This window comes from Pagrus major, chromosome 17 (genome assembly GCF_040436345.1).
Source record: "Pagrus major chromosome 17, Pma_NU_1.0".
NCBI classification, from domain to species: Eukaryota; Metazoa; Chordata; class Actinopteri; order Spariformes; family Sparidae; genus Pagrus; species Pagrus major.
The window spans coordinates 4,739,441-4,765,273 of record NC_133231.1 but is presented as its reverse complement, the minus strand read 5'-3'; the positions used below and the strand labels follow the sequence as shown (position 1 = coordinate 4,765,273).

The 25,833-nt window shown below is 41.0% G+C and overlaps 1 protein-coding gene across 3 annotated transcripts in view; it reads right to left on the bottom strand.

Moving 5' to 3' along the window:
• Positions 1-25,833, bottom strand: part of ncalda (neurocalcin delta a) — an 85,495-nt gene that overhangs the window by 44,597 nt on the left and 15,065 nt on the right. For 2 of the 3 annotated variants that reach the window (XM_073485709.1, XM_073485707.1), the window contains one exon: positions 15,006-15,070. The gene's annotated coding sequence lies outside the window, so the exon portion shown is untranslated. Of the gene's footprint in view, positions 1-441; positions 806-15,005; positions 15,071-25,833 lie in introns of those variants that run through there. The other variant, XM_073485710.1, reaches the window with a different exon arrangement.

Genomic DNA, 25,833 nt, shown 5'->3' with positions numbered 1-25,833 from the left:
AACGCTTTGGGAGAAAAAAGCCATGTGGAGCTGCCCATCACTTCCAGCTACACAACACATGAAGACAACCTGTAACTACTACGCTCTCTTTTTCATTTTTCTCATGCACTCACTTCCTGCAGGGGGTGAAACAGATCTGGCTGAGAGAGAAAGCAACTAGTCTCACACCCTGATCAGGGATCTCCCTCAAACATCACACTGCATTACTTAGACTCTAAATTAGCTCTAAATTTAGCTAAACGATTAAAGGTTGAAAGGTTCACGCTCTGTATGGGATTTCATCTAAAAGGCAACTTCCCTCCTGCACAAGTATGCGACTCAAACTCCTGAACTGAGAGCTTTCCTGTATCCAGCTGTAACTTGTTGCACAGCCCTCTGGAAGCAACCACTAGCCACTAAATGACACAATACACACACAAAGAGAAAACACAGGAAGCTTACCTCACTTTGTAGCAATGTACAAGCCGTTCAGCAGCCCATCACCCGGCACTTTCTTTCTAGGCTAAGTTTGTGGAAGCAGCAGCAGCAGCAGCAGCAGAAGAGGAAGCAACAGGCGAGAATAAAGAAAGAGCACCAGATAGAAGCAAAGATGGGAGCGAGAGAGAGGGGCGGGGGGGAGAACAGCAGAGGGTAGGGAAGGAGAAGACGGACTGGCTGGCTGAGTGACTGAGACAGCTAACGGTGACTGACAGACTCCCAGAGACTCGTCGTCTGAGCAGGAGGTTTGTTAAAAGCCCACAAACTAATTCATTCCTCTGCCTGCCTGCCTGCCTGCCTGCCTCTCCGGCTTGACGTCATTGTGGTCACGTGACCTCGCTCTGGTGTGGAGGGGAAATGAAAGGGGAGGGGAGACAAGAGGGAGAGGGAGAGAAAGAGAGAGAGAGAGGGAGGGAGGGAGCGAGACGGAGAAGCCTGCGTTGCTGTGGTAACAGGCACACTGCACCGCAATGATTTCAATAGGTCATCTGACACACACATGCACACGCAGATTCTTACATACAGAGAGGCTCGTTAAGGACGAGCTCAGTGCCTCACAGACAGCCTGATCTAGAAAAGGTTAACGGAGTGAAGGAGCTAAAGACAGAAAAGGAGAAATAGAGTTAGAAACTGGTACAAAGTGGATCAAGTTTCCTACGTTTTTACCCCCCAGTTCTCAAAAAACAGATTGCAGGCAAAAAGGAACATGCAACAGATAAACTGCTATTTTGAACTTGCGCTTCAACTCCTTGAATCGAAATAAGTAGCATGTTCGGCTCTTTACACCAAGTTTGTTTTTCCTACAATGTATGACCTTTTTGAGGGGCACTGATAGAAGGGGGCGGTTTCCATTGTATCTTTAAGACCTTTCTCAGTTCATTTTAACCTATCGGAGGGTTCAGGGTTTTTGTAACAGAAATCCATGTATTTGCCATTATTTTGTTCTAAAGATGGAAGAGGTACAACTAACGACATTAGTTATTGGAAATAGACCTTCCGTCTGTGTTGTCACTCTGAGATGGCCAAGAATCCTCATTTCTTTTGGCCTCCAGTGACTAATTCAACACATGACTAATAAAAGAACTATATCTGTGCAAAGAAATAACGAGAAGAAAAGAAAAAGAACTTTCATTACTTTAGGGAAGTGGGGAATACAGTTTCTTCAGTTTCAATTGTGTTTTATTTCATTTATATAATAATTCCGTGAGACAGGCTGAAGAAGAGCACCTCTACAAAAAGATCAGATTTCAAGTATAACGCTATGATTAACAGTCAATCAACCACAATAACAGGGAAACCAACAATGGTGTCAATCAACTGTTGAGATACGGGTGTGATTACAACTAAATGTCTGATTAGCAGAGAAGAGGTTAAAGAGACGTATTGTTGCCACTGTCACAGTTAATGATGCACATCAGCATGGACTCTTTCAGGTCACAGTGTTTGACAGAAAGATGCTAGAAACTTGTAGATTATTCAAAAGAAAACCAAAGTTATGGTTTGACATTGTGGGAACTACACTTATTTGCTTTCTTGCTTAAGAAAGACTGACACCATTCTTATGTTTGTGAGCGCAATATGAAGCTACAGCCAGCAGCTTCTTAGACATTAAAAAGGGGGAGTTAGCCTGGCTCTTTCCAAAATCCACCCATCAGCACCTCTAAAGCTGACTAATTCATATGTTATAGGAGGAACCAGGTAACCTCATGGTGACAACAAGTCTTGTCCAGTCATTGCTCCCAGCCAAGAAATACCACAAATGCCACACAATGTTATTTTTACTCTGCAGTTTCAGTACGGATTAAACAAACATGATGTAACATGTTAATTAGTGAGCTTTAGAGGCACTGGCAGATTGTGTTACCTTTGTGCCATATCAGGCTGATGGGTTTCTGGTGGTCGCATATTTCCCAAAATAATTACTTCAACAATGATGGTTAAGGTCTATTTAGAAAACTGTGTCATTCATTTTTATTTACATAACTACAACATTTTGCACAAGGAGACAACCTACAGCATGTTTTGTATATGATTTGTATTTGTATACGACTGAAGAGTATGAAAAGTCATAACAGTGGGGTGAGAATTAAGGATTCAAAATATACTACAGGCTGAGAAGTCGCTGAAGGAGTAAGCCTGGGAAATAGTCAATTATTATGAATGAAACTGAAAAGTCGAATACATTTCATAATGTATCAAAGATGGGGAATATTAATATTTAAATGGAGTTTCAGGCTTTAAGAATGAATGAGCAGATACTAGTTAAATATAGTTTAAATGGTTGGGAGTGGGAAAGTGTGTGTCTTTGTGTATGTGCGTGGGTTTTGTGTCCCTGTGTGTCAAAGGTTGCCATGTGATGGTAACTGATGGTAAGTTGGGAGTGGTCACTTTGAAACAGCTGATTTATAAAGATTCAAAAATGTGTCTAGTGCAGCAGTTAAGAAAAGAGGATGTGTTTGCTTGCCTCCAGATATTTTTCCTCTCAGTTAAATGGGAGCCAGTGGTCAGCTGGTTGGTGCTCCTGTCAGTTAGAATCCCACCGAGCCAAAAGTATTAGTACGATTGCTTCCAGAACCACTTGTGTGCGACCAGCACAAAGTTTCCTACAAGCTGATGTTTTCGGTCCAATAACATTTGGAAAGTCTAGTAGATCCGCATGATTGAATTATTTTATCCCTGTGCTAAACCGGAAGTTAGGTTGGTCGGTGATCCAGGTATTTTCATAGCCGGGAAGTCGAGTTTTTTTGGCTTCAAAACACCACTGAGCAGCTTTCATAGGAATGAACGGGGCTCCGCCTCCAACACTGTGTCCAGTAATAAAACGTCCTTGAATAGACCGCATCCCAAATTCCTTCCTTATTTACGCGCCACCAACGGATGTTGATAACGCTTCATCACTTCACACTGCGGAATTTAGTGTGTTCACCCGGGTCTTATGTTTAGATCAAAGCCGAGCTGTAACAAGGTGATAAAACCCGGGTCTACTACAGAGTCATTGACCCGGGTGTAAATGCAGAGTTTACACATTCCCATTGCACACAAAAGTCCGACCTCAGCGGGTTCAAGTGGGATTTTTGACCAGTGGAAAAGGGTTATAAGAATACTTTGAAAAGTTTTGATGGGATTTGAAAGATAAATCAAACCTAACATGTAGACAAGATGTGGTACATTTCAAAGTTTGAATGCGGTTTCTAGCTCAATGCATGAATTAGTAGTTAAGTTTTGAAAATGCTTGAAAAATGTGGGTTTCTTGAACATATCATCCATTTACTCAAATGGGGGAAAAATGCTTGTAAAACTGTAAAACTTCTGAAAGTATGAATTATATGAATGAGAAAACCAAACCTCCAGTTCCGACATGTGATGTGCATTGTGTCAAGTTTATCTGGGGCAGAGCTTGAGTGCCAGACAAAGACTGAGGGTCTGCAGTGTGGGAAGAAAAAGTATTTCTGGGCCAACCAACTCCTTACCCCATCCTCCACTCACTCAAGCTGTGAGTATGAACAGCTTTGGGCTTATTGCATTCATCTGAATAGCATCTGCTCGCCTGTTGAATGGAGCGCAGTGGGGCCCAGATTAGGGTGGGGTAGTGTGGAGAGTGGGGCGAGGTCAGCCAAGTGAAAACCAGCCCCCACTGGACTAGTGTGACTAAGGGTATGTATGGCTGAGTGAGAGGCACATGGACAAAGACACAAGATGAAATGCCACATGGGGCGGAATCAACATAGTGCAGAGAAAAGTAATTTAATAAAGCCTGCAGCTAAGGTAAATTTGACAGTTAAGATCCTGCTGCGGAGTAAAGAAGAGAGTGGAAGTAATCAGGATAGAGAACAGCAAAGCAAAAGAAATCAAATGATAAAAGAAACTGAAATGAGAGTCTGACTGTCAGGTGAGTTAACTGGTCAGGGATTAATTATTTAGAGTCCTGGATTAGTGGGCTGACTGGTGAAGCCTTAAAGTGATAGTTCGGGTCTTTTGATGTGGGGCTGTATGAGGTAACTTACTCTAGTCAGTGTATGCAGTAGATGACCGTCAGCTCTCCCCCTGTGTGGAGAAGCAGTGTGTAGCACTGGCAGGGAAGCAGAGCTTTGTATTACACCGCAGATTCGCTGTTTAGGTGGGACTTTCAGCGGCTGTCTGATGCAATGTGACGTTCCAAAAATCTTTTAAAAAATAGCGTATATTTAAACGGATATGTATTTTTTATGTGGGTATTCTCTGAGGTAGTTAAAATACGTCTTGTTGCCGGTACTGTTTACAGCATGACAATGCTCTGTTTCCCTGCTGGTGCTATGCACTGCTTCTCCACACAGGGGGAGAGCTAACTGTCATCTACTGCAGGTAATACACTGACTAGGGATAAGTACCTTAACAACGCCACATCAAAAGACCAGAACTATCCCTTTGAGGCGAATGCAAATAAGCTTGGGTGATGCACTGTCCACCATGCTGAGTTGTATATACTATTTTAAACATTTCCATGTACTGTATGAATCTGAACTGTGTGTGACCTTTCTATGTGTACAAGAACACAGAACATTAATTAACATGAAATACTAACTGATCCCGTTGGCGGGTCTGGAGTTTTAAATAATCAGTGAAGTTTATCAGCTGTTCCTCATGCGCAAATTACATGTTAATGTAAAGATACCCATATTGTTTCTGCTGCTGGAGGATCGCTGCAGGTAATGTCAATAACATTTTCCTCATTAAGGACATATTTCACCCCTCTCATCCAGCCCCTTATTAATCAGGGTGATACTTTTAATGACCCATCCCGCCTGATCCAAGGACTGAGATCCGCACACACACAGGGGTGTCCAGCAGCCGAGAACCACATCCCTGTCCCTCAGCGAACACGAGTGCCACTGTTAAATATGTGCCAGGCCCTGGCGCACCTGGCTCTTAAAGGGAATGGGAGTCAACACTCGGATTGGTTTAATCTCCCCTTTGCACTGTGCGCCTCACTTTACGCCCAGATTATCCGCCATTTAACAAGCAAAATGGATTTGGACATGCCCTAAACACACTAGCGCCAAGCTCTATAGACCGTCTAAATAGGGCCCTGTGTGTGTGTATGTGTGTGTGTGTGTTAGGATGTAGGGTGGGTAACCAGCACTAGAGGGAATTCCTTCCTCCTGAAGATTCAGGAAGCAACAGCATGGGAGGAAGAAAAAAACAACTTCTCTTTCCAAGGCAAACCCTTTAGAAGTTGTTCCCTTGGAAAAGGAAACACTACCCACACTGTGTCACTGTTAGAAACTCCGCCCTAAATAACTCCATCATTGTCTGCAGCAAGTTTCTAGAATCAGCTGAGGGAAGAAAAAAAGTAAGCTATGAAACAATAGACTCCTACAAATTCCTAAAATTGCAAATTAACCCAAAGCAAGCAACACTGAGAGATAAAGTAAAAAGTGAGTTAGAAAAGAGGTTATTGAGCAGTGAGACCTTAAACCTGAAGGTTGGATCTGTGTCAGAGAGCTGTCATGTTATATCTCAGTATATAAACTAGAGGTATTAGATAACAACAGATTATAGATTGGATAATCAGCTTCCAGGGAGGGAAGGCACAAAACTCTTAACAAGGTTTAAGCGTCTTGTCAAACAAATCAATGAAAGCAGACAGCATGTGCACACCCACACACAATGTCTCCCCTCTAATCTCAGATAACAGTGGCTGTATTGCCGTTTCATCATGCATCCCAGTGAAAGGTATAAATGTGTATTTTTGCATCTCAAATAACAGAACAAATAAAGTATTTGCTGTAGGATGAAACTGTTTTGAACAATTTTCATAACATGCAACTTAAAATGCTGAATTTCCATACAGCTGGGATACTATACCTGCACCAACCTGTACAGTGAGCAACTGTGATTACAGGCTGTGATACAGACATGATAAGAGTATTTTTGTGTTGACATACACATTTCTTTAAGGTAGCACACCCTCCAACCTCTGTGGCCTACGCATCATATATACAAGCTTTTAACTACGCATTTAAATGTACCCTAAATAACTTTTACAGAGCAAGATGCAGGTTAATCCACAAATATTCAAAACAGTATATCTGGATGTCAAATAAGGTCAACAGCAAACTCTGAACAAGCGACAACAATGACAAAAAGGAGCTATGTCGACACACTACTGTTACCTCCTTAAGTGTCCTTTGTGTATTTATGTTTACGCTGTGCAAAATAAAAGGAAGATATTCCAGTGGTGAGGATGATTTGGCTTTTATCTGCTCATATATTTTATAATCCCCTGGGAACACAGCACATGCTTTCTGACATCTGGGGGTAAAACTTACATCAAAACTGCTAGAATCAGGCTGATCATATTTACTTCAAAAACAAAACAGGCATATTTTCTGCTATACTGTCCTCCGTCTGCTGTGTTGGCCATCAAATCATTTAGTCCAATTATGTGCTGTTCGTGTGGTGTCAATTCATTCCAAGCTCATTCAGTCTTAACCTGAATTTTAATCATTGGTATAAGTAAATGCTTCGTCAGGTAACTATCAAGTGTTTTTAAATTCTGTTCCTGGGGCCCCCTGCCCTGCATGTTTTAGATGCTTCTCTGCTCCAACACACCTGAGTCAAATGATAAGCTGGTCATCAAGCTGTGCTGAAACCTGATAACAATCCATTCATTAGAATCAGGTGTGTTGATTTTAAATGAGTTTTATGAACAATGTGCAGCAGTGACACACTCCCAAGAAGTGTGTGTGGCTTTGTTTGTCGTTTACGTGTTGCCTGGATTCAATCTCCTCTACCATCACAATCAGTCTCAAACTGAGGTGTGATCAGGAGCTTTGCTGGCGCATCTTGGAGCAGCAGAAAGCATTTGCAGTAATAAGATGGGCCCTTGATCTAAAGTCAATGTTGCAGTGTTTTACCTGCTATATAGAGGGCTCAGTATTCATATAGTAAGATGCACCTTCATAGGCAGGTTCATAACGCACGCACACTGTGCTTTAATGATTTGAGAGGCTGCTTTCAGTCATTTAAAGTTTTCCTTTCCATGCATGTAGTAATGTCACTGTAGCAAACATTATGGCTCCTCTAAGCAGCAAAACTAAAATCTGTAGTTATAAACAGGACGGAACAGAGGGTACTCTTGAGAGGAAACAGCAGTGATGGAGCTCTGGAGTCGGGAGATTTGAATAATCAATGAAGGTAAACTTTACTTATCAAAGATGAATTATTTCACCCACCCACACCCCATCCCCTATTAACCAGAATGATAGTCTGTATGTCCTGTCCGATCAGAGGACCAAGCACCACATTACGCACACAGAGACGCACCGCAGCGCTCCTCCTCCTCCAGTTAAAAAGAGCATTTTGCTCATATACAGTCAAACAGAGTTGCTGTCATCATCTTTATTTATTATTGATCACTGTCAAAGGCAAACTCCATGTAGAAAGATAGGAATGTCAGTAGCTTTGCTGGGCTCCAGCTGATCAATGACAAGAGTGCAAAATCTGGTTAACGGATTGTGAATTCAAGAGCATGGATTTCCACATCCATTTTTCTTTTCAACCATGTGGCCAACTCCGTACACAGTTGTGCTATAGTGCGCTATAGACTGAAAAACTTTTTTGACTGCAGAGCTATGCTGTCTTCCAACAGTTTGGACTTGCTAGTTTATGTGATGGTACATGTGGACACTGACAAGTAACAGTCAGTGTGTTTGTAAAAGAGGCACTATGCTAAGACTTTATGCACTTTTTGTACAGTGTTTCATTTCAGTTTGTGTCACATTCTGTCAAATGGACTCCAAATTGCAGTGAATAAATGCACTTTAGCTTTTTACAGGCATTTTGTATTCTTAAGTTTGGCAGATATCGTGATGTATTGTTATACAACTGTCTTGCAATATATCAATTATCGCAGAATCGTTGTATCGTGATATAATTGGTATCGTGGGCCATGTATTGCGTATTGTATCATATCGTGAGGTACCCTGTGTTTTCCACCCCTCACGCTCAGCATTTTCTATACATGGTGTGGGAGAAAAACCGTTGGAAATTATCTTCAGACTTAGTTCAAGTATAAATCTAAGAACACTTTTATAAATGAGGCACCAGGTCTTCTTCTTCTTCTTCTGTTTTTGTCTAGGGTTTGTGCAGGCTAGGGTTACCTTATTCTTAAAGGAATAGTTCACTCTAAAACAAAATTCAGTCATTATCGACTCACCCACATGCTGATGAGATCTCCGGTGTAGTTTCTTATTCCTCAAAGTGCAGCTGGAGACCCGCAGGTGTACCCTCTGGCAGGAATAATCCATATAACGGGCATAAGTGGCGACCGAGAGGAAAAGGTCTATAAAACTACACAAAAACTTTGTAATATTCCTCCATACTGCTCGTCCGCTGCAATCCAAGTGTCCTGAAGTGGTGACACCCAGAGTTTACTCGAAATGACGTCATTTAGTACATTTTTCTAGCCTAAACAGTCACTATGCTATATCTGCCTGGAGGCACGCTCGCGTGAACGGACGAGCAGTATGGAGGAATATTACACAGTTTTTGTGTAGTTTTATGGACCTTTTCCTCTCGGTCGCCACTTATGCTCGTTATATGGATTATTCCTGCCGGAGGGTACACCTGCAGGTCTCCAGCTGCACTTTGAGGAATAAGAAACTACACCGGAGATCTCATCAGCATGTGGGTGAGTCGAGAATGACTGAATTTTGTTTTAGAGTGAACTATTCCTTTAAAACAGTTTTAAGATTTTGGGATATCACACCTCTTCCCTGATTTGTATAATCTATTGTTTATTTGTTGTGCTGTCACTGGAAACAATTTTCTATTGCCAGTACATCATCATCAGGTTAATTGTATTTAAAGCTGCAAAGATAAAATGATTGATCGATTACTATCAACTTAACAGCCAAAACAGGACCCATTGCAGATTAGCCGTTAAGCTGACTGAAACCCCCCAACACCCAGACAGTTAGGAGACTTAGCATTAATTTTCCCAGTCCACACCAACTTCACTGTCTGTCCTTTATTCTGGGGTGATGGTCAACAAGTGCAGGTGTACGTGTCTGATGCACTGTTGCTCCACCCTCAAGAGGAACAGCATTTCTGTCAACCCAGGACACAGCACATGGTGACTGCAGTGACGTTGAGACTGTGGTGCTGCACAGCTACAAGTGTCGCTTTTCTATGTAAGTGCCAGTTACAACACATACAGGAATCAGCAGAAACCTGGCTGGCAGACAGGGAATTGAATTCATCTCCCACACACCATATGGTTATGAATATACTGTAACAATGCACTGTCCTGAGAGGAGAGACGGAGAGGGAAAAGGACATCCGCATTCACCCCCCACCACCAACAGACATGTAATTTGCAGCCATGCATGAAATCACATATTGTAGGAAACCTGGTCAGAAGAAGCTGCACTGAATAACAGTCCACTCAGAGAGACTACTTGTGACAACAAACACTAATTTTTCCTTCAACAGCTGCAGTCAGAGTGGCTCTTACAAACAGCAGGTGTTCTCATAACTATACATGTATATCAGTGTAGTAGTATAATTCACAAGTCACTGACATGAGTAGACAAGATTGTTTTAAAACAAATTTCCTTGTGTGTTATGCAACTTCCGTACATGAGGTGGGCGAGCTGATGCACCTCGCTGAACGGGCTAATCCAATAAACCACACTGCTTGCCAAAACAAATGATGAAAGCATCTTGGAAGTCTGTGTGGTTGTGTTATAAAAGAGGTTATAATGTAAGATTAAAATTGCAAATTAAATAAAAAATAACCATGTGTCAATTGCTTGGGCAATCATTTATAATAGGAAGAAAGATCATTGACTGTTAACATTTCATGACGTAATTTGTAGTTAAATTACAAATGAGACATGCACTTGCACTCAAAAATCTTACAAATGAAATCGTTTGTTAGGGAAGAGATGAAGAAAATCACTCCCCAAGAGAAAGGAGGTGAAGCATTCTTGCCCCCAAACTCAAATATCATCCAATTTGTTTCACTCGTTTCTTTTTCTCTTTCTGCCTACCATTTTTTCTTTTTGTTCATTCTGAAATGGCACGGTTACATTGTGAAAGCTTACACAACTTGCTCTGGCAATATTGAGCTTAATTACAGTGATGCCAACCAATAAAAAAATAAGTTTGAGTTCACAGAGACAAACTGTAGTTACTTTGCCCACTATCCTCCTCCATCTCTTGCTTCATACTTGTTTTCCGTTACCCATGTTTTATTTTCCTGCCTAGACAATCTGTTACATACAAGGAATAAGTCCAAGTTGACAGCGCTCTGGGCAGTTTTTATGCTCAAAGTGATTACTGCAACATTCTGTAGGAACGTTTTCTGGGCTGTCAAGTGATTAGCTGAGGCATTCTGGCAGTTGATGCCAGGGAAAAAGGCAAACATACCATTATAAAAAGTATTTTAGTATTAAAAATATGATTGTGTAATGGAGGAAATTACGGATCTAATCTGTGCTTTAACAGGTGCAGAAATTCAATTCATTCAAAATGTGTCAACACAGCACTCAGGCCCATGACTCACTGCGTCAACTATCCTCTATCTAATACAGCATATTAGTAAAGCTGCAACTGTAACCCTCACTGTAAAAATACACTTCATCAGCAAAGAAGATAAAAACATTCACAACATACAGTAGGACTAGTAGGACTAAAGTTGGTGACTAATAGCTAATATAGCCACTTCTAACCTAAAAACATGATAAAAAGATGTGAACAGCACTGGTGAAGAGGTGGAGGCAAGAAATAAGGAGACACTGCACTAAATTGTTGAAATCATGGATGCTACAGTTGCAGGTTCAAGGGGCTTTCCCTTTCTTCTTCCGTTTCTCTTCTCACACACTCATTTGCTTAGCCCCAACATCAGTAAAATGCTCACAGTGACAACTGACTACTGCTGGCTTTCACTCTTTAAGAACACTGAAGTTATTACAATTCATTCGGAGGGGGACATGACTGTATGTACCAAATTCAATCCATCCAATAGCCGTCAGGATATTTCACTCCATACTTTTGTGAAACACCAACATACTAGTTGCAGTGTAATAATCCTGTATCAGAACTGCTGTTTTACTGTCTTTTTTTGACTAGTTTTGTTTACGGTCCCCCACATTAGTCATTCTATTCAAACATGTTACCCTAATCTTAATGGACACTTGAACAAATAAACACTTTCTCCTAAGGTGAGTCTGAGCAGCATTATGGTTCTCTCATCTCTCTTGGTAGTCATAATAATTATATCACTGTGTACTACTCAACCTTTGATGTGTCTATATTTTCCCATAATCCAGAGTGGTGAGAGGTATTATTATTTAATCCCATTTACAGCTGGGGAGGTGGGCTGTTAGGAAACAGGAAATTGGGAGGGAAAAGGTTTGTTATACAATGCAAAGTGTCTACAGAATTACTCAACAGCATCGCAACCCACTCCATCCTTGGTGATTCAGGAGCTATAAACAGAAGCCAGAAGAAAAGATGGATGACCAGCCTGTCTCATCTATTGTTCTTTATGGCAGACGGCAGGCTCGCTGCAGAGAGAGGATTAACCAGAGCCCACAGTTTCAGTTTTCTCTTATCGGAGAGCAGTAGGTTGGGAATCAGGAGCAGGGAAAAGACACATCACCACCTCCCCTATGAGTCACACTCTGGTCCCCCTGCTCACTATTACTGATACACACACACACACACACACACACACACACACACAAACACACACACAAACACACACACACACACACACACACACACACACACACACACACACACACAATAAACACATATATACAGACCCAGCATGCACTCACACACTCCCACATGTGCATCAATAACATTCATGCAGAAATAGAGCTGTTGTCTCTGCATATTGATGACTATCTACTGGCATGGAGGGGACCGACAGATACAGCTTGCCTATCAAATGTCAGACACAACTATATTCACAGAGTAAGCTCACAGCAGCAGCCATGGCATTTATTGGCAAATCTCTTCCTGTGAGTCACAGTTTTTCCAACTTTGGACAAATCCTTTCACTTGTTACATTAATAAAAAAATGTCATTTTAAATGGCTGATTGTGTTTTTCTATTCAAAACTGATAAGATGCTGCAACTGTATGATTGTACCAATGATTAGGCTGTAAGAGTGAGCAGTGATAAGTGATAATTATTAGCACCTATTTTGATGATCCCTTAATTGTGTGAGGTCATTCAGTGTTCAGTGTCTTAACCAGAGCAACTTAATAAAACCAAAAATAAAACCAGCTGCTTTAAGTGCTGTGAACCACTGCTAAAAGTGAAAGGCTGTCAGAGAGGGTGAGGTAATCCTACCAAACATAACTTTTGATAAGTCAAGCTTGACCTCAGTAGTATTGAAAAAACTGAGGCAAAATTATCGAAAAAGATCAGCTTTACAGCTGCAGCATCTCTACCACACTGCTAACACTGGTTGATTAATGAACACTAGACAAAACTAACAAACTTCAAAACTATTCAAAACTTTTCAGCAGCTATTGGTTCATTTAATGGGACAATACCATTTCTTCAAGGAACGGTTTGATATTTTGGGATCTCTTGTTGTTGAGCGTTACATGAGAAAATTGATACCACTCTTATGTCTATTTAGTAAAAATATAAAGTGAGAGCCACTTAGTGACAAGCTTAGGTTAGCATTAGGACTGCCACCACTTTTATACAGCCTGCTTAAACTGTACAAAAAACTAAATGTACATACAACAAATTTTGGTTTACAGCGAGTCACATGCTGAAACAAATTCTTGACCCTACAGTCACAGTGACACCAGGGGCTTTATTTAGACGTCCTATAGCACATGGTCTAAAGTGCATGGCGCAAGTGCGTTTAGGGCGAGTCCAAGTCCATTTTGCGAGTGAATCGGCAGATATTCTGGGCGCAAAGTAAGGGGTTGTATTTTAATTCTGAATTAGTCGTGGGGGTGTTTTGGGCGGAACAGAAATTAAACCAATCTGAGTGTCATCTCCCATTCCCTTTATGAGCCAGGTGTGCCAGGACCTTGACTGCTGGTTCCTCTGCCCGCCGTTTCACAACCATCTGTCCCATCAACAACTCTGATGGGATCAGTTAGTATTTCATGCTAATTAATGCTAATTAAATTGTTGATATATAACATGTAAATTAGTGAACTTTAAAACAGTTCTTAGCAGATTTTTCTACTTTTATAGAGAACAATGCTGACTGTTTCTCACCTGTTTCCAGTCCTCATGTTAAGTCAAGCTAACCACTTGTTGGCTCTAGCTTTTTTATTTAGCACTTAACATGAGAGTGGTATCAAACCTTTGGCGGGGAAGCTAAAACGCTATTTTAGAGAATGTCAAGCTACTCCTTTGGTTACAGTTGTTCAGATCTATCAAATCTGGTCCAGTGACATTGTAAATCTAGACCTCAATACACTTGATCAGTATGAACTTCATATTCATCACAATTGAAACCTGAAAGTTTTATATGCATATTCTGTCCATAACAATTGCATATCACCTGCACTGATATCACGCTCATAGGAAACAAAGAATTAATTTAATTATGGCCCTCTTAACACGGTTTCAGAATGAGTGACTTCCCTTATTTCAAGAATGCTCTCACTAAGTGGACATCATGTTAAGCAAGTTCAGCGGTTTCAATGTCAGTAAGTGACCCGAAGAGTGAGTGTGTGAGGCAGAGTTGCAGACGACTCTTGTTTTATGCAGTGGGCCTCTTAACTGGACAAGCTGCAGCTGTCCCCTTCTGAGAGGCCCTCAGGCCTGTATGTGTGTGTGTTTATGGTTGACAACTTACACAGAGCTTGTGTGCATCAAAGAGCAAAGGATGTTCAGACAATTTATCTCTTTTAATGTTAGTAACACACACTGACACACAGGCACACACACACACATATTTGTCCCTGATTTATCAGTGAGTGTGTATGTATGACTGTGTGTAATAGCCTGTGTTCGGAGGGATCTGGGGGCCTGGGAACTGTGTGGAAATCACATTGGGCTTCCTCTGGCTCATCTCAGAGTCATGGGAAACAACACTGACCAAAAACAACAGGAATTGTGCACGCTGCAGCCTGACCACCCAGCATTAAACTGTTTAGACTAGACATTATACACCAACCTCTGCCACAGATAAAAGGAAGGAGGATGAATGCATGATGAAGCATTTAAGATCAAAAAGTTCTTATTAAGAATTATTTATGATTATACAGACGGACAAATATAAATAGAATGGCCATAAACTTAGCAGATGTAGAGGAAGATCTGGGATCTGGGTGGAAAAATAAGATACACTAATGGCGTAAACTGTGTGTCATATTCTTTAACCTTTTATAAAATCTTTCTATACTATAAAAATAATATCAACTGGTAAATTTGTAATATTGTCATGCAGGGAGAAGTTAGTACTGATACAACAAGTAAACAGTCAGTTATGTTGTAAGTGTAGAGGTTCAAGGCAGATAGATGAAAACATGGATTTAATTATTTTTTGTACCAACCTTCCGCGTCTTCTTCTGGGCTCACAGGACAACTTGTGCCTTTTAGACCTCACACAGACTTGGATCTGTAAAAGAATATATTTCAAAGAGTTAAACAGGACTTAGCCATGCTGACTGCTCTGTAAAGTGGTAAATTGGCACAGAAGTGCTTTGAGCTCATTGCTAACATCAGTATGCAAATGGTAGAGATTTTTCTTTCCCACTGTCAATTCTGATACCTGAACTTGCGTGTTGGCCGATGAAAAAACGATCTGACACCGGTGCGTTTAAAACACAAACCAAAACAAACAAAAATATCCCCACTAACCTTGTATGGATGTGACATGATGGCTATCATTGCTATTGTTTGCTGATATTTGCTTGCAGTTACACAAGTCACTTGCCGTCCATGGATATTAAATATTTGGGCAGTAAAAAATCGGTTACGTTGTACTGTTGGGAAGTAGCAGGGTCCCATTTCGGGGGTTAAAAAATTAAGTGGTAACAGATCGGTGAATAGATCTGCATACTCCCACACTCCATACCTGATCCAACATTTTAGGTTGTATCGCAGGCATTTCTGATACTAATATCGGAATTCAAACAAACTCTTGCTAGGGGCTAGATTATGCTATACTAGTTTGTATGATGTTTGTCTGACCTAATTGAAGACAAAAGCTTTTATAGCTGTTCTGAGCTAAAGCTACCCCCCAAGAGAGGGGGGAGACACGATAATCATTTAAATACAGGGGCACACATTTTCACAGTCTCTCCTACAAGGCATTATAGTGTTGCCCTAGTATTGTTCATGTGAACAGTGATAGAAAAAGTTGTTTGTTGGAAAGCTACAGAAATTGTTGGACACAGCCTCGCTCAAATTTGACATCAGCGAGCTGTTTTCAAAGCTCATCTTCTGATGAAGCATACTGGTGCCTTAACATATGTATGCATAATGCCAATGCTAGCATGTGACTATTGTTGCTGAACACACAGCAATAAACACAAAGTACAGTTGAGGCTGATGTTAATGTCATTCAGTTCAGGCATTTGGTCTCTAAGAATTGGACCAGTTAACATTTTGACCTGAATGGTGGTGTTAGATGAAAGGTCAAGGGATCACTCCTCTATGTGAAAGGTCACATGAGGCCGTAACCACTAATTTCTTATCTGAAAGTACAGACATTTATACACAAAAATCCTTTTTAGGCCAAACTACTGACTAACAAACCGACGGACACTTCCATCCTATAGCCTTGCAGCAAGCATCACTAAAAAGCAGTTGTCATATGAATTCAAGTGTTCCCAGTCTGCTGAGAAACATAGCTACACAGAGAAATAGCCTAATTAACCAGAAAGACGCTCCAACCTAAAGTAAACCTCTATGTTTAGATCAGAGTTGGAAAAATTCCAAACCTCATATCTCGTGATCTCTTCAAATTGGATGGTTTACACTTGAACAGGAAAGGGTCTGAAAGATTAACAAGCAATTTTATTAACTTCATTGCTTTTAGCCTGAAATGATGCTTTTCCCAGCAAGACCCTGCCCTGCACACGGTGTCTTCCTGTCACAGCACTGTCTCTGATAGTGCGGGTCCTGCTGTCATCTTTAGTGTCTGCACTGTCTCTGCTTCTGGCCCCCTTACTCCACCTAGTTCTTTTGCAGCAGCAAAACCTGTAGCAGATCCTTATACCTCTTTTCCAATGTCAATTCCAACTCCTATCTGCTCTCATATCCCTATTAGAGTTACTGACAGGCGTTGCATCCTGTCAAAACGCTCTCACTGTCCTCATGGCAACAACCCTGATCCCAGTAAAGTTAATCGTTCCAACACTCGTGGGAGGGTCACATCTAACCTGATTAGTATAAAAACAGTTCCTGTCCCTCCAGCTCTTCCCCCTGTCGACCTCAGTTGTGCTTTACTCAACATTAGGTCACTCTCCAGCAAGACATTTTATATTAATGATTTTATTACTCACTATGGTTTGCATTTATTTTTCCTCACTGAGTGTTGGCTTTCCTCCACTGCCAGTGCTGTTCTTATTGAGGCGTCTCCCCCTGACCATAGCTTCTTATTCTCCACTAGGAAAGACAAAACGGGTGGGGGACTTGCGGTTATCTTCTCTAATCAATTTCCCTGTACAGTATGTTTTACATCTTTTGAGTACCTGGCCATGCTTATTGGAAACCGCCAACATATCCTGGCATTACTCATTTATAGACCACCCAGGTTTAATCCCATTTTTTTAACAGAGTTCTCTGAATTTTTATCTACCGCTCTGATTAAATATGACAAAATAGTTCTGCTCGGTGACCTGAATTTTCACATTAATGATGTTTTGGATTCCAAAGCAACGGAATTTCTGGATCTTCTTTCGAGTCTCAACTTCATCCAACATGTCACTGGCCCCACTCATAATCTCGGTAATACTTTGGATCTAGTCTGTACAAAGGATATTACCGCTGGCCCCCCTTCTATTTTTCAGGTCCCGGTCTCGGATCACTCTTGTGTCTTTTTTAACCTTCTCACGCATACACAGACTATTCGCTCTGAATCTAACCCTCATTCTTTTCGTTTCATTAACAACCATATTAAGTCCCTTCTAGCTGATCATTTGCCCGATAAACTGGAGTCACTTTCCAACACGTCCATGTCTGTCAACAACCTTACAGATGGCCTAAACAGTGCACTGGTCCAGATTGTCAGAATCGCTTGAGTCCTTTGCTCCTCTCAGAACTAGTAGAGGCACTCGAATTAAATCTGCACCTTGGTTCTCTGACCTCACTCGCTCTTTAAAACGGGCTTGTCGTAAACTTGAAGACAGATGGCGCACCTGTAAATCAGAGTCCTCTCGCCTCGCCTGGACTCTTAGCTTTAAACATTATAAACATGCACTTTCTGCTGCCAGATCTTCTTATTTCTCCAATTTGATCGAAACCAATAAGAACAATCATCGGGTCCTGTTTAATACTGTGGCCAGGCTTACACACTCTTCACCGGTTCTGAGCTCTTCTTTCACAGCTAATGATTTTCTAGTTTTTTTCACTGACAAAATCTCCCAATTAAGGAACAATATCATTAGCCAGCAGCTCTCTAGCACCGTGTCCAGCCAGTGCTCTGTGTCCTGGTCCACGAGCTCACTCTCTCAGTTCAAACCCATTTCTGCTGAGGCCTTGGCCTCAATGGTTGCCGCCTCAAAGCCAACAACGTGTTCACTAGATCCCATCCCTTCTGACCTCCTTAAGGAACTCCTTCCTATTCTGAATGCCCCTATACGTGCCATCTTGAACACTTCCCTCTCTGAGGGGTGTGTCCCCTTAACCTATAAATCTGCTATCATTAAACCACTCCTCAAGAAACCCAATAGCGATCCACTGGTTCTTGCCAATTATCGACCTGTCTCCACTCTCCCTTTCTTATCTAAAATACTTGAGAGAATTGTTGCTGATCAACTGACTGTCCACCTTTCTACCAATAATCTCTTTGACAATTTTCAGTCTGGTTTCCGCTCCTGCCACTCTACTGAGACTGCCCTAACTAGAGTAGTCAATGACCTACTTGTCACTGCTGACTCTGGATCAGCCTCCGTACTTTTAATTCTTGACTTAAGTTCGGCCTTCGATACCGTAGATCATTGTGTGCTTCTACACCGACTGGAGCATTACGTTGGTGTTCACGGGCTGGCGCTCTCATGGTTCCAGTCCTACTTATCTAGTAGAACCCAATGTGTTAGTTTCAATAACTCTTTGTCAGAATGTTCTACAGTTACCGCTGGTGTGCCCCAGGGGTCTGTCCTGGGGCCTCTGCTGTTTTGCATTTACATGCTCCCTCTGGGTAGGATAATTGCCGAATATGGTATACAGTTCCATTTCTATGCTGATGACACACAGCTATACATCCCACTACAGCCTAATGACCCCTCTCAAATACAAAATCTGGAAACATGTGTAAGCCGAATCAAGATCTGGATGAGTCAAAACTTTCTCATGCTTAATACTGCTAAGACTGATTTGCTGGTGATTAAGCCTAATAACTACAAGTACTTCTCTGACAGTCTTTGTCTTAATATTGATGGTTGTTCAATCTCTGAAAGCACGCACATTAGAAACCTAGGTGTTATTTTTGATCCGACCCTGACTTTCCAGACTCACATCAAGGAAATCACCAGGACGGCTTTCTTTCACCTGCGTAACATTGCCAAAATCCACCCTGCTCTGTCCCGGCGTAGCGCCGAGGTCGTTCTCCATGCCCTTGTGTCTTCCCGTTTAGATTACTGTAATGTCCTTTTTTCTGGCCTCCCCATCTGTACTACTAGGAGCCTTCAGCTTGTGCAAAATTCAGCCGCCAGACTTTTAACAAAAACAAGTAGGTTCTGTCACATAACTCCTGTCCTGGCATCACTACATTGGCTGCCCATTCAGGCTAGAGCCGATTTTAAAGTTCTTCTCTTAACCTATAAGGCTTTAAATGGACTTGCACCATCTTATTTAACTGAACTACTTTCTCCCTACATTCCGCCACGTCCTCTTCGTTCTCTTAGTTCAAACCTCCTTGTCATCCCACCAATCAATAAAAAGTCAGCTGGTGGCAGGGCCTTCGCCTACCGTGCTCCTTTTCTATGGAATGGCCTCCCACTAGGTATCAAAGAAGCTACATCCACTGCAATTTTTAAGTCCCGTCTTAAAACACACCTTTTTACTCAATATTTTGGTTTAAACTAATTTTTAACTGTTTTATCATTTTCCTGTGGTGTTTTAATATTGTTTTATTGTCTGTTATTATTGAACTTGATTTTATTGTAAAGTGTATTGAGACCATGTACCATGTTGATTTTGCACTCTAAATAATAAATTGATTGATTGATTGATTGATATCTCATTTTAGGCCAAAACACATGCCTCTAAACTTACACTAAGTACAGGCCAGCTGAGTGCCATTTGCATGCTAAAAACCTCCCTAGAGACTAAAGCCTTAATGGATCAAACATATGTGTAATATCTGCATTGTAAAATGATGTATATGGTACTGACAAATACTGACATAATTGGAATAAGTACCAATTCAAATGACTACAACTGCACTACTATACTAACTTTTTTTGTGTGTGGAATGTGTGGACTGTGGAAATTAAAACAATGGAAATGACTAAAAATCTGGAGTTAACTTGTGTTTGTCCAATCAGAGGACATTCAAAAACAATGAAAGTGTGTTTTTGGAAGCCGCCAGGAACAGGAACAGCTCATCATATGACTATAATGTGCAATGAGCAGTAAATGGAGGCTGTCACACTAACAATGGTTATTTATTCAAGAATATAGGACTTCAGTTTATTATTGTTCCATTTACCACAGAGCTGAGTCATTTCACAATAACTTTAATTCTTGGTATTCCTTCTAAATATGAATACACATAACGGGCTTTTGCAAGTACAAAGTGTTTTTCCCAGCTAATGCAGCACAAGCTGATGCCATTAAGGCTTTTTCCTGTTTGGTGATAGAGGGTTAGGGGAAAGTAAGAGGAAAGTATGAAGAAAGCTATCTTCCTTCCGTGTTGCAGTTCCTGAGAAACAGAACAGCTCCTGATCTTCCTTTTCTCTCATTTCCCCAAGCCCATGCCCTGCCTGAAACACATCTTTTCAGGCAGGGCACAGCGTGATAACCGCATACTCTGCAGACAAACTGAATACGCTGCATGTGTGTGAGAGGGAGTTTGTGTGTGTGTAACACACCATTTAGCTAATTTGTAAAAGGGAAGGGAAGGGAATGATCCCAATTAGTTTCATGCAATGAGGTATACAGTAGTAGTTTACACCAGTCTGACATTTTGACTAAAGGATTAATGGATTATACGTGAAAATAATCCCAAAATCAACTGATAATGAAAATAATCATTAGTTGCAGCCCTAACAAGAAAGAAAAAAGAAAAGAAAAACCCAAAATGCCGTTAAACCTGCCAATCCTGCATTCAGGAGCAAAGTTGTTCAAAACAGCTGGAACTGGTTTTACTGTGGCACATATTTTCTAACCAAATGCCAATGAGAGACAGAGCTGCCACTAATGTTACTGCCACTTCTAGCACTGACAGTATTACTGTAGAGAGCATGCCAAAGATAATATGTTCTTACTATGAGACTTATGAAAACAACTGGCTGCACCATCACTGATTTAGCCGAGTCATTGTAAGGGTGTAAATACTTAAACAATCAATTGTTTGCTGTTTTCAGCCATGCTAAAATGTGTTGTTCTGTTTTCCCACCACTATGGTCCAGATTGAAATATCCCGACTGGAAGGCTTGACATGAAATTGGCTACAGACATTCATGGTTGTTTGATTGTCATCACCCTTTTGGTGATCCCCTGACATGTGACTTGTCCCCTAGCCTCACCAGCAGTTCAAAGTTTTCCCTTCCTGCGAAATATCTCAACATCTACAAGATGGATTGGCACAAAATTCTCTGACGATAAATCCACAAACACAATTCGCTGATTAGAGGCACTTTCAACACTTTTTATTTCAATTAATCAGATTTAAACCCAGGCTCTGTGACAGATAAACCCTTTGTCCGTCTGTCTGTCCTCTCAGTAATGGTGTGGAGAGGAAATTCATTCAGTACCTTCTAATGGAAGAGTGAGCGAGAAACATTTTAAATGTTTATTTTTGTATGATCATAATGGTGCAGCACCATAGCTTCATTCTTTGGGAAGAACCCTGCTAAGGGGCCTCCGTAACAGCTCCAACTATAACGCCACACAGAAGGTGTTGCTGCTGCAGCTTTTCCAGAATAGTTACTCAGTGGGGAGGTTTTGCACTTTTAAAGATAAATAGACACACATTTTATCACATAATCACACTTTAACAACATTTTTAGTGTAATTATGTTAGGGAGCTTCTCCATAAATATCTTACAATAGATTTGCTGATATGGAAGCAAACATTTCTCGTCTTTTCAAGAAAAGTGACAAAACCACTATTGTTTTCTTCAATAATTCAGCTTTATGTCAGCACCTTACAATCACACACCAAGGCAGGAGAGAGATTGCTTCCTGAGAAAAAGCTAGGATTTGTACCATGGATAATAGTCAATCCATCAAAATACATTCCAAGAACAATTGCCTCAATCCACTGCTGAATCACAGGGCATTATTTCCCCTGGTTCTGTGAGAGCTGGTTTGGCTGAGGGCAATTTTAGTAGTCCCATGAGTAAAAGCAGAAGCAGTAGAGTTTATGCACATTCATGCTCTCACTCTCACGCGCCTGCTCTCTCACAAAGACAAACATACATGTGTAACATCACAGATTGTCCTGGGCTCAGGCATATTTCGCACACCATTTGTGAAATTGCACAAACTCTACTGACCTAGAGGTTGGCCTTCCTGACAACCGTATACGGAATGCAACTTCTGCTCAATAACAAAATTACTCAATAACTCTGATGTTACAGTACAGGGAAAAAAGAAAAGAGCTAAAACAAACCTAAAAATAGAACAACTTCATGTCTAAAAATCCAGATCCGAGCCATTTAAACAGACCAGTAGCAAGCAAATAGTATTAATGTTAGTATTGTAATCAGGCATCACACACTCTGACGAAAGTTATGACAACGTCTGCAACGGTACAGAGTTACTGAAATAGAACTATGTGGGAATATGTTAGCACATAAAAAATTATCTTTAAACCAGTTTAATGGTGTGGCTTCTTTATTGCTTCCATTTTGGCTTTTGTAAAGATGATCTGTAAGGAAGTGGTCCGCTCCCCTGTGGAGACACATGGTTTCAGTCTCAGGGTGGAAGAGTTAGAGACAGAACGGAAAATGAATGTACTGAGAGACACAGAAAAGCGGAGGGGCTGGAGAGCTCAGGTTGTCTTTGAACAAAATGTGACAACAGGGAGACCTCAGCCCTTTCACTGATGCCATGGCAACATGCTCCATGCAGATGGTAGGTAAGAAACATCGGCTAGAATCAGGTGTAAAAACCAGAACAATGTTCAACTAGGATAAAATGATAGAGAATTAAAAAAACCCTGTGTGTGTGTATTCATGCAAAACATCAACCACTGACGACAGTGTCAAATGAGCAAGAAGACTGTAATTCAAGGGATTAACATTTCATTACCAGCAAGCTCGTGGGCTCAATTTCTGTTATATTCATGAGGCCAAAACATCCTTATAAATGACCAATCACCACTGATACTCACAGCTGAACAAGGATATTATGTAATTCAAGGGCCTAATCATGTTTTAGTAGTGAGCCACCACATTTAACTTAAGTGTCATAAAGTTTGCTTTCCCTGGTCTCTCACAGTGTTTCCTCTTGACACAGAAATTTTCACTGTGCTATTCTTGCTGTGTGGGAAACCAACTGTGCCATGCCATCATTACAGGCTGTGATCATGGTAGCTCGCATTGTGGAGCAGCAACCAGCAGATCTGACTCTGCATGCACAGGAGGACACTAGGTGCGTCTCATTTCTCTTATTTGTGGCTTCCTCACTTGAACCGTAAGTCGTTCCTATCCGCCATCTTGCAGGCCGTGCCAATGCTCTTATTTGTGCACAGAGGAGCGAGGAGCGAGAAGCGATCCCTGAGGAGCGATGAGCGAGGACACGTGAGAGCAGCCTTCATGGATGTCTTTTTACGGGCTGACTAAGTGGGGTACCCTTAGTCACTGATTGGACGCTGCAGTGAATCAGACTGATCTGATATATCACAACATCACTGGAGTCTCATACCGGAATGAAGACAGATAACAGATTAAACTCGGGTGTGTCACCATCAGGTTTCAAATCTTGTTAGTTTTCTGATTCACCACCGAGTTAAAATGTGTCAGCCTGACTATAGGTGAACTAAAGGACCACAAACAACTTTCTTAATTTATTACAATCATTTTTCTTTTCATGGTCTGTTTTACGCACTTGAGGCTGATCATTCCTGAGTGTTACAATTTTCCCTGAAACATTTAGTCTAAACATAGTTTCCAGTTTTCAAAAGACACCATAATCACATTCTGGGTTGTTAAATGATGATTTCACAATCAAAATATCACTGAATACAGAGGCCAACGATGAATAAATAATATAAATGCGTTCTGCCAGTTGAGATGGATCCTGTGCCTCTGAGCAGACACGGTACACAGTATCAATACAGACTGCAGCTTGTTCTTCATGCACAGTTTGTTAAACAGGTAACAGACAGAAAATCACAGGTACAGTTTACACTTTAAGGTTGTGTGTTCATAAAAATATCCAGAAGAAGTTAATGTGTATAACAGAAGCTTCATTTGCACGAAAATGAATAACCAGGATATCAGCAGGAGCATCACATCCCGACATGTCCAATGAGTGATTAAAATTGGAAAGGAAATACGAACTGAACTCACACAAACCACAAACCCAGACAGCAAAGTAAGGTTCAAATGCAGCTGTTAAGAGTTTCTCCAGGGATCAGCCTTTGACAAAAAAAAGTGATCATCCAGCGAAACTGTTTTCCATCCACTTTAAAGATATTTAAAAAGGCAAAAAGGACAGGATTGGTCAACGCTTGCTTTTATCACAGCAGCGATGTGCGGATCACAGGTATGTCCACAGACACCACAGATCCGTGTATTGGGTGGTCCAGGTCATAAAAATAAACATTGTGATTATTATCAGATGGGCTGCTGATGGTCGAGATAATACATCTCATTAATGAGGAAAACATTACATTACCTGCACTATTAGAAATGAGTTAAGTGTGTCTTTCTGTTAACAGAGCTGTGTGCAATTAGGCACGGGGCACATCAGTTTAACTTTATTGATTATTTAAATCTTGACATCTATCGACAATTATTAGCTCTGTGTTATTATTAAAAAAATATATAGATAATGGCATTTTTGGCACAAATTCATCAAAAGTCACTGCAGCTGTCAAAGCTGATCCAGCTGGGATCTGCCATCATCAGAAGTTGCTTTACGTGACACTTCAGATGTTCACTATGCGAGTGGCTTAGAAAAACAAGAGCAGAGAAGACCTGCAACAATGAACTAATTTTTTGATAATTGATTAATCGGTTTGAGTATTTTTTCAAAGAGCAATGGTCAAAATTCTCAGATTCCAGCTGCTTAAATATAAAAATGATCTGGATTCTTGACTCTATGTCAGGAGACTGAATATCTTCGGGTTGTGGACAAAACAAAACATTTGAGGACGTCATCTTTGGCTTTGGGAAACACTGACAATTTATAGACCAAACAACTAATCGATTAATTGAGAAAATACTCAACGGATTAATTGACAATGACAATAATCACTAGTTGCAGCCTTGGAGCAGAGGTAAACTTTTGCCCTTTTTATAATACTACAGCAGTACTTAACAGGTGCACCACAGTAGCTGGCCCTGTATCCCAAGAAGTGGGGGGTGAATTAATATTATCAGGACTACACTTGCAACAAAACAAAAGATGGTATGAGTATGTTTGTCATATAAGAAAGACTAGCACGAAGGAATTTCACCAGGCCTATTATCTAATATCTCTGGAATGGATATATAAAGAAATACAAGGTACAGTGTATTAAAAACAAACTAACACTGAGAGAGAAACAGAGAAAGACGTAACAATGTATTGCTAATCTCCTTGGACACCAGCCCAGGCAGTGTGGGTGTCTGGACGAGACACGCTTCCTTGCTCATTCGCTCATCTGCTGAATAAAATCTGGGCTGCGGCTGCATCGTGTTGTCTTCTTACCATATTTGCTGTGGTATACTCCCACGTGTAACCCCCTCCTCTTATTCACTCTATCTCTCGCACTCCCCTACTTGCGGCAGACCGGCTGTCACGGTTTCCAGCCCACTCATTACCGTTCCTCTCATAACT